Source organism: Lygodium microphyllum, chromosome 28 (genome assembly GCF_053477565.2).
Source record: "Lygodium microphyllum isolate KBCC chromosome 28, Lygodium_microphyllum_v1.1.10, whole genome shotgun sequence".
NCBI lineage: Eukaryota > Viridiplantae > Streptophyta > Polypodiopsida > Schizaeales > Lygodiaceae > Lygodium > Lygodium microphyllum.
The window spans coordinates 120,354,795-120,371,285 of NC_141162.1; positions in this window are offsets into that span (position 1 = coordinate 120,354,795).

Genomic DNA, 16,491 nt, shown 5'->3' on the forward strand with positions numbered 1-16,491 from the left:
TCGCTTGATAGCAAAAGGAAAGAAGAAGGGCAGAATGTTTACGTTGGATGCAAACATGTCTGAATTGAGTACAACAATGTTTGCACATGGGACCAGTGTAGTTGTAGAGATTGATATCTGGCATAAACGCATTGGTCATGTTAATGTACAACGACTAAAATCAATGCAGGCCTAAAATATTGTTGCAGGATTGCCTAAATTCAAGGTTGCAGAAATGCATAAGGTATGTGAAGCCTGTCAATTTGGAAAACAGGCAAGGAAACCATTTCCTAGACATGTTCAAGAGAGTAAGAAGCCATTGGAATTAATCCACTCTGATGTGTGGACTACTAAAGCTGCATCTCTTGGAGGTTGTCATTATTTTGTCACTTTTATTGATGACTATAGCATAAAAGTTTGGGTGTATTTTATGAAAAAGAAAAGTTAAGTTTTTGGGCATTTCAAAACTCTTAAAGCTATGGTTGAAAAAAAAACAGGCCTGCAAATAAAACGCCTAAGGTCAGATGAAGGGGGAGAGTACCTCTCAAATGAGTTTGCAAGGTTCCTGCAAGAGCATGGCATAAAGTAGCAATATTCATGCAGTCATACCCCACAACAAAATGGAATTGCAGAAAGGAAAAACAGGCATATTGGAGAGGTATCTCGTGCCATGCTCAACGAAAAAGACTTGCCAGATTTTTACTGGGCTGAAGCAGTTGCTACAGCAGTCTATATAATGAATAGGACTCCCACTGCAGCAATACATGGGATGACTCCAGAGGAGAGGTATACTGGTAGGAAACCAGATATTTCTCATTTGAAAATTTTTGGTTGCATTGCCTATGTACATGTGCCAGATGAGTTGAGATCCAAGTTGGATCCAAAAGCTGAGAAGTGCATCTTTATTGGTTACTCTCTGCAGCAAAAAGGGTATAGATGCTATAAACCTTCTACTCGTAAGTTTACAGTGAGCAGAGATGTTGTTTTTGATGAGATGAGTAGCTGGTATAAACCAGTAAATGTGATTGATGATGTAGATGCACAAAACGATAATGCTGCACAGAATTCACAGCAGCAGTCACAAAATATTAGTGGACCTGGAGCGTCCTCTAACAGTGGTTCACATTCTTTGCCATAGATAGGCAGATTGAGATCAGGAGAATCTTCTCAAAGCAATGCAGATAGTGGTATTCAGGTATCACGAAAAGGAAAAGAGAAGGTAGATCAGCCCATGTTTGATGTGAATGCAGGTCACTCTTATGTGGATGGTGAATCCAATGGCTTAGAACAGAGCATTGATGATGAGTTGGGTATTCTTTCTATTGTTACACCTGGAGTAAGGAAGACCAAGGATGTTTTGAGAGCACCTAGGAGTGAACCTACTTTACGCAGGTCTACCAGAGCTAGGTATCCTGTGGATAGGCTGAAATATGATGGATTTATAACAATTCACTATGCATATATGGTCAAAGTGATACAGGAACCAGAACCCACTTCTTTTGAGCAAGCCATGGAAAAAGAAAAATGGGAGAAAGCCATGGATGAAGAAATGGATGCCTTGGAGGCAAATGCTACATGGGAATTGGTACCTTTGCCTAAAGGTAAGAATGCAATTGGCTGTAAGTGGGTTTATAAGGTGAAGCACAATGGAGATGGTTCTGTGAACAGATACAAGGCAAGATTAGTAGTCAAGGGGTATGCACAAACAAATGGCATTGATTATGAAGAAACATTCAGTCCGGTTGCAAGGATGGCAACCGTAAGAGCAGTCATTGCTATGGCTACATCAAAGGAATGGTCTTTACATCAGATGGATGTAAAGAATGCCTTCTTGCATGGTGATTTGCAAGAAGAGGTCTATATGGAGCAGCCACCAGGTTATGTGCATGCTGTTAATCCTAAGTTTGTTTGCAGGTTGAAGAAAGCCTTGTATGGCTTGAAGCAAGCACCTAGAGCATGGTCTGACAAGATAGGACAGTATCTTGTCATTATTGGCTTTCAGATTTCCAAGGCAGATTTTTCACTTTATGTGAGAAAAACAAAGAAAGGTATTATGCTACTTGTCATTTATGTTGATGATTTGATTATGACAGGTGACAGTGATGAAGATATCCTTCATGTGAAAATGCTATTGAAGCAGAAGTTTGAGATGAAGGATTTGGGAGAGCTGCGTTATTTCTTGGGCATTGAGGTGATTAGATCACCAAGTGGGATATAGCTCTTGCAGAGGCAGTATGGATTGGACATGCTGTCCAAATATGGGATGACAGGCTATAAGCCTATTTTAGTTCCTTTGGAGCAGAATGTGAAGCTGAGCGCAGATGCAGGTGAGCTTCTGGAAGACCCTACTATGTACAGATGCATAGTAGGAAGTTTGATTAATATGACTATTACCAGGCAAGATTTGAGCTATACTGTTGGATTGGTAAGTCAGTTTATGCAGGCTCCAAGGAAACCGCATTTGGATGCGGCTAGACGCATACTCAGGTATGTGAAGTCCACATTGCAGTATGGACTACTTTATGAGATTGGGGTTCAGATACAGTTGCATGGATACACTGATGCTGATTGGGCTAGTAGTATTTCTGATAGACGATCTACTAGTGGATATGTGTTTTCTTTTGGGAGTGCTGCAGTCACTTGGAGCAGCAAGAAACAGCCTACAGTTGCATTATCGAGCACAGAGGCTGAGTACAGGGGCGTAGCAATGGCTGCATGTGAGGTAGCTTGGTTACATAAGCTACTTTATGATATGCATCAGCCTACAGATGGGCCAATTGTCATTTATTGTGACAACATGAGTAGTATACACTTGGCAAATAGCCCAGTCTATCATGCTAGAACAAAGCACATTGAGGTGCATTATCACTATGTGCGGGAGAGGGTTTTACTAGGTCTTATTGATCTAGTTTATGTCAGCACAGAGGATCAGGTAGCTGACATATTCACGAAGGCATTGGGCGCAGAGAAGCTGCGCAAGTTCAGAGACCTGCTTGGTGTGCAGGAATTGGGATTGAGCTCGAGGGGGAGTGTTGAGATATCGAGCTCCACTCGTGATATGCCAAGGTGACCGTTGTGCATTTATGTCACTGACGTGTTAGTTGCAGATGCGGTTGGTACACCGCCCATGAATAATAGCTACATGACAGCTATCCTTGTCTACTCTAGTTCGTGGCTCAGTTAGTATGCCACCTTAGTTAGTTGAGTTTGGTTTGAGATCCATATATAGAGTTCTTCTATTTCTATGTACTTGAGTTCTTTTGGCTTACACAACTAAGAAGAGAAAAACTGTTTTTAGCCTCCACCTCTGTGTGTATTCCTCCATTGTGCAAGCAAGAGAGCTAGAAGTGAGACTCCTTCCTTCTCTCCCACAATCTTGACAGACTCCCTATCAGATTCTGTTGCTTCTTCAGGAAATTGACATCAACAGCTATTTGCCGATATTGTTCAGAAATCATGTCAGTGTAGTGGTTCATCATATCCTTAACTTCCCTAAGGACATTAGATGCACTCGACTCATAGCCTTGATCGGCTATCTGTCATTCCATTGGCCTAACAATCTGATTGGGCATTGGTTGTTGACTCACATGAACAACATTAGGGTTCGAAGCTTGGCCTCTAACATTTGGTGGAGCCAACTGACTAGCCATAGGCATAGTCACACTAGGAGGAGCTGGCAGCAAAGGTACATTTTGAACCATACTTCCTCTCCCATTAGGGTTATTCATAGGCATCCCTTGACTTCCATTTGTCAATGGTAAATTACCTCCAGGTACTAGACCGGCATTAAGATTTATTCGAGAGGAGTAGGCTTTTTGTAATCGTGACTCTACTCTTTCTGCACTCGCGATGGTGGTGTTCATATCAGCCAAATCCACACTGCTGAATTGTACATGAATATTGAAATCCAATCCATGCAAGAAGTATTGCAATTGGGCAGCCGGCGGAATAGGAATGCAAGTTTGTAACTTACGAAACACTTCCTTAAGCTTCTTAGCATAGGCTTCCACATTCTCATGGGGGTCTTGGCGTGTTACATTCAAAACATGCAACCAGTATTGGCCACCTCTTTCAGGGGTATATTCTCCTCGGAACGCTGTGTAAAATTGGTCAATTGTGGTTATGGTTCCAATCTTTATGCTATGATACCATACTACAGCCCTTCCTTTTAATGTCATGTTAAAGAACATCATAAGATGTCCCTCATCTTGGATGCGGTAATTAAACATTAATCTTTGGAATTCACAAATGTGAAACTCCACATCTTCTTCGGCTAACCCATTAAAAATGGACAAAGGCACTTCTAAAGCTGGCATATCCGACGTCCCTGCAGGAATTGCAATGGGTTGTGCCATGACGACAATCGGATTAACAATAGGAGTTTGAACTGATGGAATCACACCCCTACTTGAAGTGGGTTGACTTGGTGGAAGAGAGGAAGAACTTGCGCTTCCTCCTGCACCTAAAGGACTATGTGCAGTAGTTGGGTTACTAAGACCACTGCCTCTTATGCGTATGGGGCTACTCCTTTGAGGAGAATAGCGACTTACAATCTCCAACCGCCGCCTAGCCCTCTCAGCACGTTCTTCTTTTTGTATTTCAGCTTGACGGTCCTTGTTAGAGGACATAAACCAACTTTTTGGTCCCTAAAAACCCTAGATCCGAGAACCACCACTTGTTGGCAGCCCCCGGCAGACGTACCACTGATGGGACCTGAAATGGGCCGGCACTGGCTATGGCACTAGCGGGACCTCATGCTCATAATAGACAAACACACCCTCATGGCCTCGCAGACCAGGAGCGTTTATCTACTGCTAAAGGATGGACTGTCCTAAAGCCTAATCTATGCATTTATAGTTTTATAGTTTTGTAGTTTTGTAGTTCAACGTTTCCCTTTCTATAAACTCCTCAGAGGGAGAACCCATACACACTGGCCATAAATGCCACGATAATCAGATACATGGGAGGCAACCTCTCGGTAGAAACACCGTGTCCCCACTACAGCTCTCCTACATCGTAGGGATTAGCCCCTTGATGTGCTGCTCAACATATAAAACAAACAAACAAACTCCACTCTTTCATTTTGCAAATACTCCAGGAGATACCATGTTTCCTTACCAAATAATTCCCCAAGAAACAAATGTTTATCCTATGGCTTGGGATGCCTTTCCACACTCAAACGTGGGTCATTGTCATTGAAAATAGGTGCTATGCATCCAGGCTTTTTATTCCGATACCATGATCGTCATGCACATGCAAAGGTGGATGCTCCTAAAGTGCTCAAACATAATTTTAAAAGAGACACGTAGTGTGCAACCAGGCTTCTAATGCTTATTCACTGACCCGTTGCAGCGATGAAAGGATAGCACCGAGACAACACTCGTGCTACTATCCTCTTAATTAAAATAACACGGACTCTATGACATGATATGCATAAAAAAATTAGCAACAATCAGCACGCAAATCACACCATTCAAACATCTCAACCCCCTACGTTTAGGTATTGCTTTCGTTGCATAGGTGTAGAGGCTCATTTTGTCATGTTTTGATGTATAAAAAGCAATAAATCACAAACTTTGACAAAGAGATAAGGAAAAATGAGGCTCAACCCCATGCTTTGCCACTACCATACATCCACAAACAATCATGATATTTTTCCTTATTTTTCCAAGACATATTTCTATTTTTCCCTTATTTTTTCCATTTTCTTGATTTATTTAGCAATAAAATATACTATTTTCTGGTTTTTCTTATTCCAATCACTTCAGCATACTAACATTCAATTTATCTTCCATATTCTCCCCATGGGAACACCTTTTCCCCACCTAAAACGGAGAAACTATCATTTTGCCACATAAAAACCGCATTCCGGGTTCATGGGAATTAAATAAAGCATATAAATCATTGCAAAATCAGAATTTTCTGATGAACAACAATTATTCATGAGGCAAACAACACGCAAACAAATTTTCATCCAATAAAAACATAATTATCATCATAAACTATAAAAAATCCTTCATTTTTCTTCATAAAAATGGTCATACCGTGTTTTTACGTAACCCGAGACGCCTTTAATGATTGCATAACCAAAGAACAGAGCCTCCATTGCTCTCAATCCAATGCTGCACTTCAATCTTCAGCATCTCCATCAATCTCCATCACAATTTCCTTCATTCTCCTTCCCTGTTTCCTCGTTCAAGATGGTGCACATGAACAGCCCATAGAGAAGAGAGAGAGGGAGGAGAGAGTTGACTAGAATCTGTTCTCTTCATCCACACAGCCATTCCTCGCACGAAGACCGGCGATAAGATCAGAGAAGAAGGAGAAGTTAAGCCCCAATCTCTGATTCATGAGGTACTTTCAGCCCCACATCATGATTGAGGGGGGATGATGTTGAAAAATGAGGCCTGTTGCTGCCGCCACCTTCGATGTTAAATATTTTTTCCCTAAATTCTGGATTTTTTAGAAAATTTTAGGCACATTCCAAGCTCAAAAATCCTCTCTCACGAAGTCAAGGGGACCCCATGTCAAATACGAATGGAAGAGGCAGTATCATGCCAAATTTGCCTATGTTACTAGCTCCTTGCAGTGTGACTATGCATGCCTATGGCTAGTGAGATGGCTCCACTGAATGTTGAAGGCCAAACAACAAACCCTAATGTTGTCCCAGTAAGTCAGTGGTCGATTCCCAATCAAGTGGTTAGGCCGATGGGACAACAGATAAACGATCGTGGCTATGAGTCAAGTGCCTCAAATGTCCTTGGTGAAGTTAACTACACTGACATGATTACTGAGCAGTATAGAAAAATAGTTGTTGATGTCAATTTCCTTAAGAAGAAGCAGAATTCGATAGGGAGTTGACGCCCTGAAGAGGGTGCCCCCTCAAGATTCAGTTGTAAGTGGTGTGGTGGCTAACATTTCCCTAGGAACTGTCCAAATGTCAAATGCGATATTTGTGAAAAGTATGGCCACTTAGCTACTACCTGTTGGAGTAAGATCACTTCTCTCTAGCAAGGAGGTAAATAGCCAGGTCCAATCAATCATTGTGCACAAGGGTATAATCTCCATCAAGATGATGGACCAAGACAAATATTGCAAAGAGGAAAGGCTATTGTAGAGGAGTTGCCTCATGGTAGTAGAGTCAGCCTTATTGAGGTTGTACATGTCAATGGCAATGAAACTTCTAATCTACGAGCTGAAAAAGAGGTCAAAAGACTAGAGAGGGTGACAAAGGTAATGTAGAACATGTCGAGGGAAACCCTAAGCAAGATGCTAGGGGAAAGCAAGTCTTGAATCCTGATATGGAAGGTGTATCTCTAAGTCCTGTTAATAGTAAAGTTGATCCCGAGAAGGATAAAGAATTGCCAAGAAAGAAGGCAAAAGTTAACAAAGAGGCACCAAAGCCAGTCCCAAGATCAAAGGAGAGAATAGTTTGGCAAGAGAAGAGAGCTTTGGATAACTACCATGACTTTGATTTAGCAAGTTCTCTTTGCGAAGTTAAACCAGACGTGAACCTCCTACAATTAGTTAAACTGTCTCCAGGAGTACGCAAGGAATTCAAGAAAATCATGTGTATTGGGTATATTGTAAAAACTTTGGGCATAGCACGAGTAGGAGAATATTGGTTTGAGCATGTTGAAAAGTATTATCCCAGGGTTTTAGCCTGCGTGGATGGAATATTAGTGGAGCATGCTATCGTCGATACTAGATCCTCCGTCAATATCATGAGTTCAGACTTGATGGAGAGGCTAGGTCTAGAAATCCAAAAAGACAGCTTCACACTTCTAAGGATGGGTGATGATAGTCTCTAAGGCAACTAAAAGCTTGAACCACTAAAGTCCATGTTACTGTTGGAAGCATGGAATGCTATCTAGACTTTAGGGTGATAAGATTTGCAGGACGTCCTAGCTGTTTGTTACCGTGTTTCCTGCAGCACAGAGGAGCGGAAAACGAAAAAAAGGAAAATAGCGAAAAAAGGCGCCTTGACCGGTAACCAGACCCTGAAAAATTTAAAGGTTCGGGCACAACCCTTAGAAAGTCTCAGTGTCGCCCGAGGCGACAAAAGAGTAAAAGGCGCACCATTAAATACGGAAGCTCTCCCAAATCCTTGTAAAAGAGCGCCATGTAAAAAAGGGGAAAAGGGGATGACCGCCCAAAAAGGATTTAGGGCTTTGTATATAAAGTTGAAAAGCGAATGAGAAGCTCATTCTTTGGTGTGTGGCAAAAAGAGTCTTCTTCTTCCTCTCTTCTTCTCTCCTTCTTGCTTGTGTGTGCTCTTGAGAGAGGGAGTGTGAGAGTGTGAGGGAGTGAGTGTGTGTGGGAGTGAGGGATCAAGAGGGTGAAGCTCTTCACCATCTCCTCTTCTCTTCTCCTCTCCTCTTCTCTTCTCTTCTCTTGCGTGCGCGGCTATGGAGGATGGAGCTTGGAGATGGAGGAGGCTTGAGGATGCTTGAGCTAGCATCAAGAATCGTGGAGCTATCGGTGTGCAAGATAGAGTAGGGTACTTGATCAAGCATCAAGGTAAGCTCACTACACTCGTAGGATAGACGACGTGTCGGCTAGGTGAGAGATAGCCATTAGAGCTCCTTGGAAAACTTGAAACAATAAGTGGTCCCTGGGTCTTGATAGTGAGCGTGAGCTCCCACATTTTGGTTCCGTTTGCCAAGACCAACGAATCCAAGCTTGAGCACTTGTGCGCCTCATATCGAGCATCGAAGTAGGGTACTCATCCCCGAAACGGAGCTTGAGATAGGTAGGAAGTTTGGGTGTTTTTAATCTTCAAAACAAGTAAGTATTTTGGGATATTTTGGTTGTTTGATGATTGGAAAGCATGGAGAATCTATTTCAGTTTTTTACCTTCGATCCTTGTTGCATTTAGTGTAGGTAAGAGTTAGGAATTCGAATCAGAAAAGGGTAGGGTTTACTGTTTCAAAACAGGGAAAAACATGGAAAAAATCGTGCAAAATGTGTAAAATACTCGCTAATGAGGCCTAAGCGGCAAGTGAGTGATTGGGGCATCAACGCCACATTTGGGAAGGCATATAAGAGCCAGGAGGCCAAAAGAGAGCTCATTGTGCCATTTCAGAGAGAGAGAGAGAGAGAGAGAGAGAGAGAGAGAGAGAGAGAGAGAGAGAGAGAGAGAGAGAGAGAGAGAGAGAGAGAGAGAGCCCTAGCCCATGTTGATTTGATCGCATTACCGACGCACTTACCGGCCCGTTTAGATATACAAACCTCTCCCTCTACTTCCCTAGATAGGATCTGGAAGTGCATGACCATGGCGCCGGCCTACATTGGGTGAAACGATCGAAATCACGTTCGCGCGGGTTACGTGCGCCGCATTCGACCCGTCCGAGTGGCCTCTCCTGGGCCGAGTCCCAGAATCGGCCCTCGGCCCTTGTCACTCAGCCCACTTGGCCAAGCCCTCGGACCCCGTCCGAGGCAAATGTCCGAGTCAACCTCTCGGTTGTCCGAGTCAAAACTCTTTGCCACATGGCACATCAGGCCCATTCGAGCGACCCGTCCAAGTCTCGAATTCGGCCCTCGGCCACACCCAGTATTCGGCCTTCGGCCAAGTGCCGTTCGGCCCGTCCGAACTACCCTGTTCAAACCCACCACTCAGCGCGTCCGAATCAAAATCGTCCGAGTCAAATCTGGAAATTCGGCCCTCGACCCCGTGCCTCGGCCTGTCCGAGTGACCTACTTGGACCCTGCAATTCGGGCCAGTTGGTCCGAGTGCAACTTTTTGTCAAATCTATCAGAAATTTGACCCGACCCGACAAATATGCATTAGCACAAACTATCGAAACCCTTCGGGCGCTAAGAACTTGATTCTGGCATATGTGACAAGAGAAATTGTAGTGCGCAGCCGCTTAGCGGCTAGAAGTGGACAGTTGCGGGACCCAAGGATTCGGACGTGAGCCGTTGAACCGTAAAACCTGATCGACCAAAAGCGAACAAGGCAACATACAAGGAAACTCTAAACCCTGACTAAACGGCTAGAAAATGGACCTACAAGCCTATCAGGCCCAAAACAAGCGATAGTGTGTAGGACACTGAGGAATTGGTCGCTGCACTCACATGGAATTTTTGCACTTGAAGTACACTTAAGAAAGCTGAAAGCCTGATTGGGGACAAGTGCATGAGGAACGACACACTCACCGAGTGACCATAAATTGAGGTTTGTATTCAATAACCAAAGGAACTCACTTAGATAAACCACTCAAGGAACCCACCAATAGGAGAGGACCCGAGACATAGACAAACAATTGAAGCGTAGGGTAGGACCAAGCAAGGAGCGCCAACGATGAGGATTTGTCAAGACTATTCAACCTGATCGACAGCGCAGTGGAGCGCAAGAATTCGACCATGACGGAAGAAAGCTCAGACCATCGGTCTAATGAGGAGCTCGATTTGAGAGTATTCCTAGATGCTATCCAGCAGATGGTGAGCAGTTACGACGCGCACGCCCGGTACAAGCACCGCGGCAGCACAGCGGACGCAATCATTGCAGATCTAGAGGAGGAGAGAAGGCTAGTCCACAAGGCATTGCAGGGAATAGCTGATTATAATAGGGATCACCCCAACAGGCAAGGAGCCAAAGGCAAAGTATAGAGCTGCATGAGGTGCAACGAGTGCTGAACTTGGCTGGCCGAAACCGAACTGACCAGGAGAGAGTGCTAGAGGGAGACTTAACGTTGAGCGAGCTCCTCATGAAACGGCTGCTCGATAATACCGCAGTAGAGAAGAGTGCCAGTGCACTAGTGACGTCGCTTCTCGCAGGATTAGGGGAAAACCAAGGCTCAAAGAGCCAGGCCAAAGTACCCATTGTTGCCAAGCAACTCGATAAGTACCAACCTCATGACGACCCCTACAGCTTTGTTGAGCAGTTTGAACAAGTCTGCGAAGCCAATGGCCTCAATGACCAGACTCAACATTCGCAAGCATTCGGGCTTTGCCTTGGCAAGACAAGGGTAGGACGTGGTATATAAGCCTGGATGTCGTAGAATGAGCCAACTTCAATAATCTCAAGGATCTCTTCGTCAAGAGATTCGCCGAGCCCGGATACTCTGATAATCTGCTGGTGCACTTGATGAATGTCAAGCAGAAAGAGAAGGAGGACATCCACGACTACGTGACCCATGTGAGGAGTCTCTTTAAGAGAATCCCTCTAGGTGAGTGATCGATTGACAAAGCAGTTTCGAATGTATTCATCAGCGGAATTCGGGACGAGGAGTTATATAAGGCTTTGGCAGGCAATTCAAGCTTGCAGCGGGACGTGGTGGCTAGAGTGTTTGAGGAAGCCATCAGAGTCGATGACCAACTGAAAGAGCGGAGCTCTAGGAGCTCAAATCTAGAAGAACCCAACTCAGAAGCTCAGAGAGAACGTCAACCTCTAGTGAGCGGTCCATCCCATTATCCCAAGATAAAGGGAAGGCCACTGAGACAGACCAAGGCTTGGATGAGGTCAAGATGGAAACCACTTGCCAAGCCGAGTTATAAGACATGTTGAGACGACCAACGCGCCCACACATCCAATGTGTGTACTGTGGCGGAAACCACTTGCCAGCCGAGTGTCAAGACCCTAGGTCAAGACCTTGCACTAACTGCGGTAGGTTTGGCTATGATGTCACACATTGTAGATTACCAAGAAGACTTCCATACTCGCAACCTTACGGCCAGCCTTACCTAGCGAATAGGCCGCAGCCATTCTTAGGAAGGGGAGCCCCATTAGCTCTTCCCGCCCCTAACAATATGAAACCAATCGTCCTTAGAATGGACATAAATCCTATAGGCATTCCTAGACCTCCTGGTCCTTACGTGACCCACCCATCGAGCGATGCTCTAGTACACTACCTAGAGGAGCTGAATGATGAAGAGACCTGCATATACCCTTACGTCTCGCACGACAACGAGGGCAACGCGGTCCTCATGGATTATCGACCCGTGCCGGTGATGGAGTTAGGACGAGGACGAGGTAGAGGCCTAGGAGGGTAGCCGCACGATCCAGTCACTTGTTGGACTTGCGAACACCCGGGTCATGTCTCATCACGCTGCCTTGAAAGAGAGTAGCAAAATAGGGACAAGGCTGACCAAAGGTGCGCAGAGTACGGAATCACTCATCTTTTTGTAGACTGCCCAAAGCGGAAGCAGTCCTCTAGCTCAACCAACTTGCCATATGTCCCATTGGGGTTGTTTGGTGTCGAAAACCCCGATGTATCCAACTAATGTCATTCACACACATAAAGATAGACAGACTGAAGAGTAACAGGAGCTTGATATTCTAACACTAGATATCGAGTTTTGCTAAGGTAGGCCATGGATCTTACAAACAGACCGTCAAGTCAATATACCCGCTGATCAAGTGATTCTAGGTAGAGGTGCCAATTGTGTAATGGTGGATGCTTACCCTAAATCTCCTCAGAGTGAGAGAGCTCCTTTATCGTCTATTAAACTAGAAACAATAGATGATTCATCTGGTAGTTAGAGGTCATTGAGCGATGGATGTAAAGAAGGGTCCACTATAGAGGACATTTATTAGATAACTTTGAATGAGCCGATAAAACCGCAAGATAGGATAAGAGACATGGATGTAATTGAGTTGGACCTTGGTACGCCAAATGATTCGCGGCCAATTAAATTAGGTTACATGCTTAGTTTAGAAGGATGAGAGGACTATGTGCCCCTGATTCAGGAGTTTCGTGATATCTTCGCTTGGAGTTATGACGAACTTAGAGGATTTAGTCTTTCTCTTTGCTCCCTCTCTCTCTTCCAAATGGTAGTTCATGTGGATGGAATCAAGAAGAAGAGGGGCTGAAGGGTGCTGATCGGATTACTCGAAGATCAAGAGGAGGCTGAGGGAAGGTGTTCAGCACTGAAGAATGATCACTGGTTGGTTTGTGGGCTATTCGTATTAATTATAAAAGAACCGCAACACGCGCATAAGCAGTATGCCTCACTTTTATAAAGGAAATTTGCTTCTTTTTTATGTTTGATGGTCTAAATAAAATTCATATGGAATAAAAAATTATTTGGATAAAGATTGTGCATAAAAGAAATGCATAACCATAATGATGCATGGTCGTAAACATTAAATTACAACCCGAAAAGCGCATTTTTAGAGTAAAAATGAAGATTTTGTTGGTTTCGGGTGGGAAAAAGAGGTTCATGTGAGAATTTTTTTTTTGGATAAAAACCATCTTTCAGCTATCCTAATCAGTCAATAATAATATATTAAAAAATAGCCTATTTTTATGAATAAATAAATAGGAAAAATGAGATAAAAATGGGTTTTCGTGCTTTAAAATTTAAGGAAAATTATGATTAATGTTCGTGAGTAAATAGCAAGGTTGAGACATGAGGTATAGCCTCATCTCATCCTTGTCTTTGTGTTTTAGTGCATTTTTTTTGCTTTATACATTGAAAATGACAAAAAACAAAACCCTACACCTATGCAACAATGCAATATATAAACGGTAGGGGAAAAAGAGGAGTTGTGGAAGCATTTAAGTGCGAAAAATGAAGTAAAGTCTGATCTTTTGGTTGTGCACATCATATAGGCCGATAATAATTTAAGTTTAAGGAGACTAGTAGCACGAGGAAACTCAGTGCTAGCCTCTAACAACATTGCAGTAACGAGTAAATCAGAAATCATTAAAGGATTGTTTTGCACACCACGTGGCTGATTTTTAATCATAAAATGGTTTTGTACAATGGTCATACACTTCTGCATTTTGCATGCCACATGGTATAAAACCTGGATGCATAGCACTTGATTGCCTAATAAATGACCAACGCTGAGAGTGTAAGGAAGTCCTTGTTATAGATTAGACGAGCAGTTCCTTGGGGTAAGTTCAGTGAGGAAATATCAACTCCTAGATTGTTCAATATACAAAAGAGTGGAGCTTGTATGCTTGTTCTTTATGTTGGAGCAACGCATCAATGGGCCAATCCCCAAGATGTAGGATAGCTGCAGTGAGGCCTTGGTGTTTCAGCCGAGAGGTTGCTTCCTATGTATGTGATACGAGGTATTATACCTATATGTTATGGGATCTCCCTCTGAGAAGTAGGGGAAGGAAAATATTGGAATGTGCCCTAGTACAAATGCAAGATCGAAATTAGAGTCTAGTGTAGTGTAAGCCTTAGACGCTCCTGGCCGTGTGGCCGTGTGGAGTGTCTTGTGTGTCTTAGAAGTCCAGCTAGTGGTAGAGAGCCAGTGTCGGGCCCATTTTAGATCCTGACAATGTCCAATAATCCGGTCATAGAAATGGCCAAAGAAGAAGCAACTAAGGATCTACGGTATCAACATATGATAAAAGAGATCCTATCTAAGGGAATAAATCCTAAGCTTAAGATCAAGTATGTGAACTTCTCTATAGAGGAAGGGCTTGTCTACTTCAAGATAAGACTGTGCATACCATCGAGTCAAGAACTCGAGAAGAAGATACATTGGGAAGTCCATGATTCCCCATTCTCAAGACACTCAAGTTATGCAAATAATCTTGATGCTATAAGAAGAAGCTATCGTTTGAAAAAGCTCAAATGAGACGTACTTAAATATGTCACTCAATGTCAAAGCTGCCCCAACAGGTAAAGTCTAAATGTGTTAAGATGCCAGGAAAATTCGAAACTTGACATCCTACAAATGAAATGAAAATTTATTAGAATAGATTTTGTAGTTGGATTACACTTCATCCAAGGAGGATATAACTTGATCTTAGTGATTGTGGATATGTTGACTAAGGTTGCTCACCTTATGCTAGGAAAGACCAACTATACGGATTTAGATATCACAAGGTTTACTATGAAAGAGAGCTTTAGGCTATGTGGATTGCCTAAAAGGATCGTCAGATCATGATACTCTTTTCACTTCTCACTTTTGGAAGAGCTTGTTTGAGGCCATTGGTACTGAACTTTGTTTCAACACGTCATATCATCCCCAAACGGATAGACAAATTGAGTGGGTAAATCAAGTCATTAAAGACATACTTATAGCTTACTAGTGCATGGAACCTAAGCAGTGGATATAATACATACCCTTGGTTGAAATCGCCTACAGTGCATCCTATCATCAAAGCATTCACTTGATTCCATTCCAAGCCTTGTATAGACATGAATGTCTTACTCCATTGAACTTTTCTGACCCTACCCCAAAGGTAAAAGCTTCCATGAAGATATTGGAAGACATTTATGAACAAGTTAAGGTTATCAGGCAAGACATCCAAGCTACCAAGGCTTAACAAAAGCATATGCTAATTTAGGAAGGTAATAATGGATATTTACAAAAGGAGACATAGTTTTTGTTCATGTCATCCTAAGAAGACTTCATTCTCCTTGAGGCAATTTAAGAAAATAAGCCCAATATATTGTGGGCCATGCAAGATTTTCAAGTGCCTGGGACTCAATGCTTACAAGTTACATTTTCTTGAACACTTGAAAGTTCACATTGTATTTCATGTTAGGCTATTGAATGGTTCTGTAGAGCCAACCTTGATCATGTTCTTGATGATCAACAAGTTGTAATGCCAAGGCAAGGAGTCCTTGAGCTTCAATCTAATAGGGTACTTGATGTAAAAGAATGCACCCTCAGAAGTAGAACCCTTAGGGAATATCTTATGTAGTGAAAAGAATACCCTAAAGAGGATGCCACTTAGATCGATGAGAAAGCCCTATGTAAGCAACACCCCTAGTTTCTTTTGAGATGAGGACATCTTGACTCCTCTAAGGGAAAAATGATGTAACATTCCTCCCTCTCCACATGAACTAGTGCTTGGGAGATGGAAAGTATTTTGAAGTTAAATGTTTAAAAATTTAGAAATTTTATTTATTAAAAAAAGAGAAAACTGAGAAAATGACAAGGATTGTTGCCGAAATGAGCCGCCACCTTCATGAATCATCATGTCAAACTAGCACCATTGTAGCCTCAAACGTGCCATTTTGCCTGGACCATGTTGACACTATCCACCTATGTGATCAAAATTTTCATTGGGAGGATCACCAAGAGTGAGAGTGAGAGATAAAGACGGCATCAAAACAACCATAGGATGTGCAATGAGAAGGATAGAAGAAATAGCCTTTAGTTAAGGCTATTTAAGCCTTCAGTTAAGGCTTAGCAATGCCCAGTGAAGTTGTACCATATTGCAAATACGTAGAGAGAGAGAGAGAGAGAGAGAGAGAGAGAGAGAGAGAGAGAGAGAGAGAGAGAGAGAGAGAGAGAGAGAGAGAGAGAGAGAGAGAGATATATATATATATATATATATATATATATACATATATATATATATATATATACATATATATATATATATATATATATATATATTGGTGGGGAGGAGAAGAGGAGAAGAAAAAGAGAGGGAGGTAGAAGGGGGGAAAGTAGGAGGAGGTAAAACAAGAAGTAGAAGAAGGGTAGAGGAAAAAGAAAAGGAGAAGAAGAAGAGAGCGAGGTAGAAGGGGGGAAAGTAGGAGAAGAGGAGAGGACAAAGAAGAAGAGTAAGAAAGAGAAGAGAGGAGAGA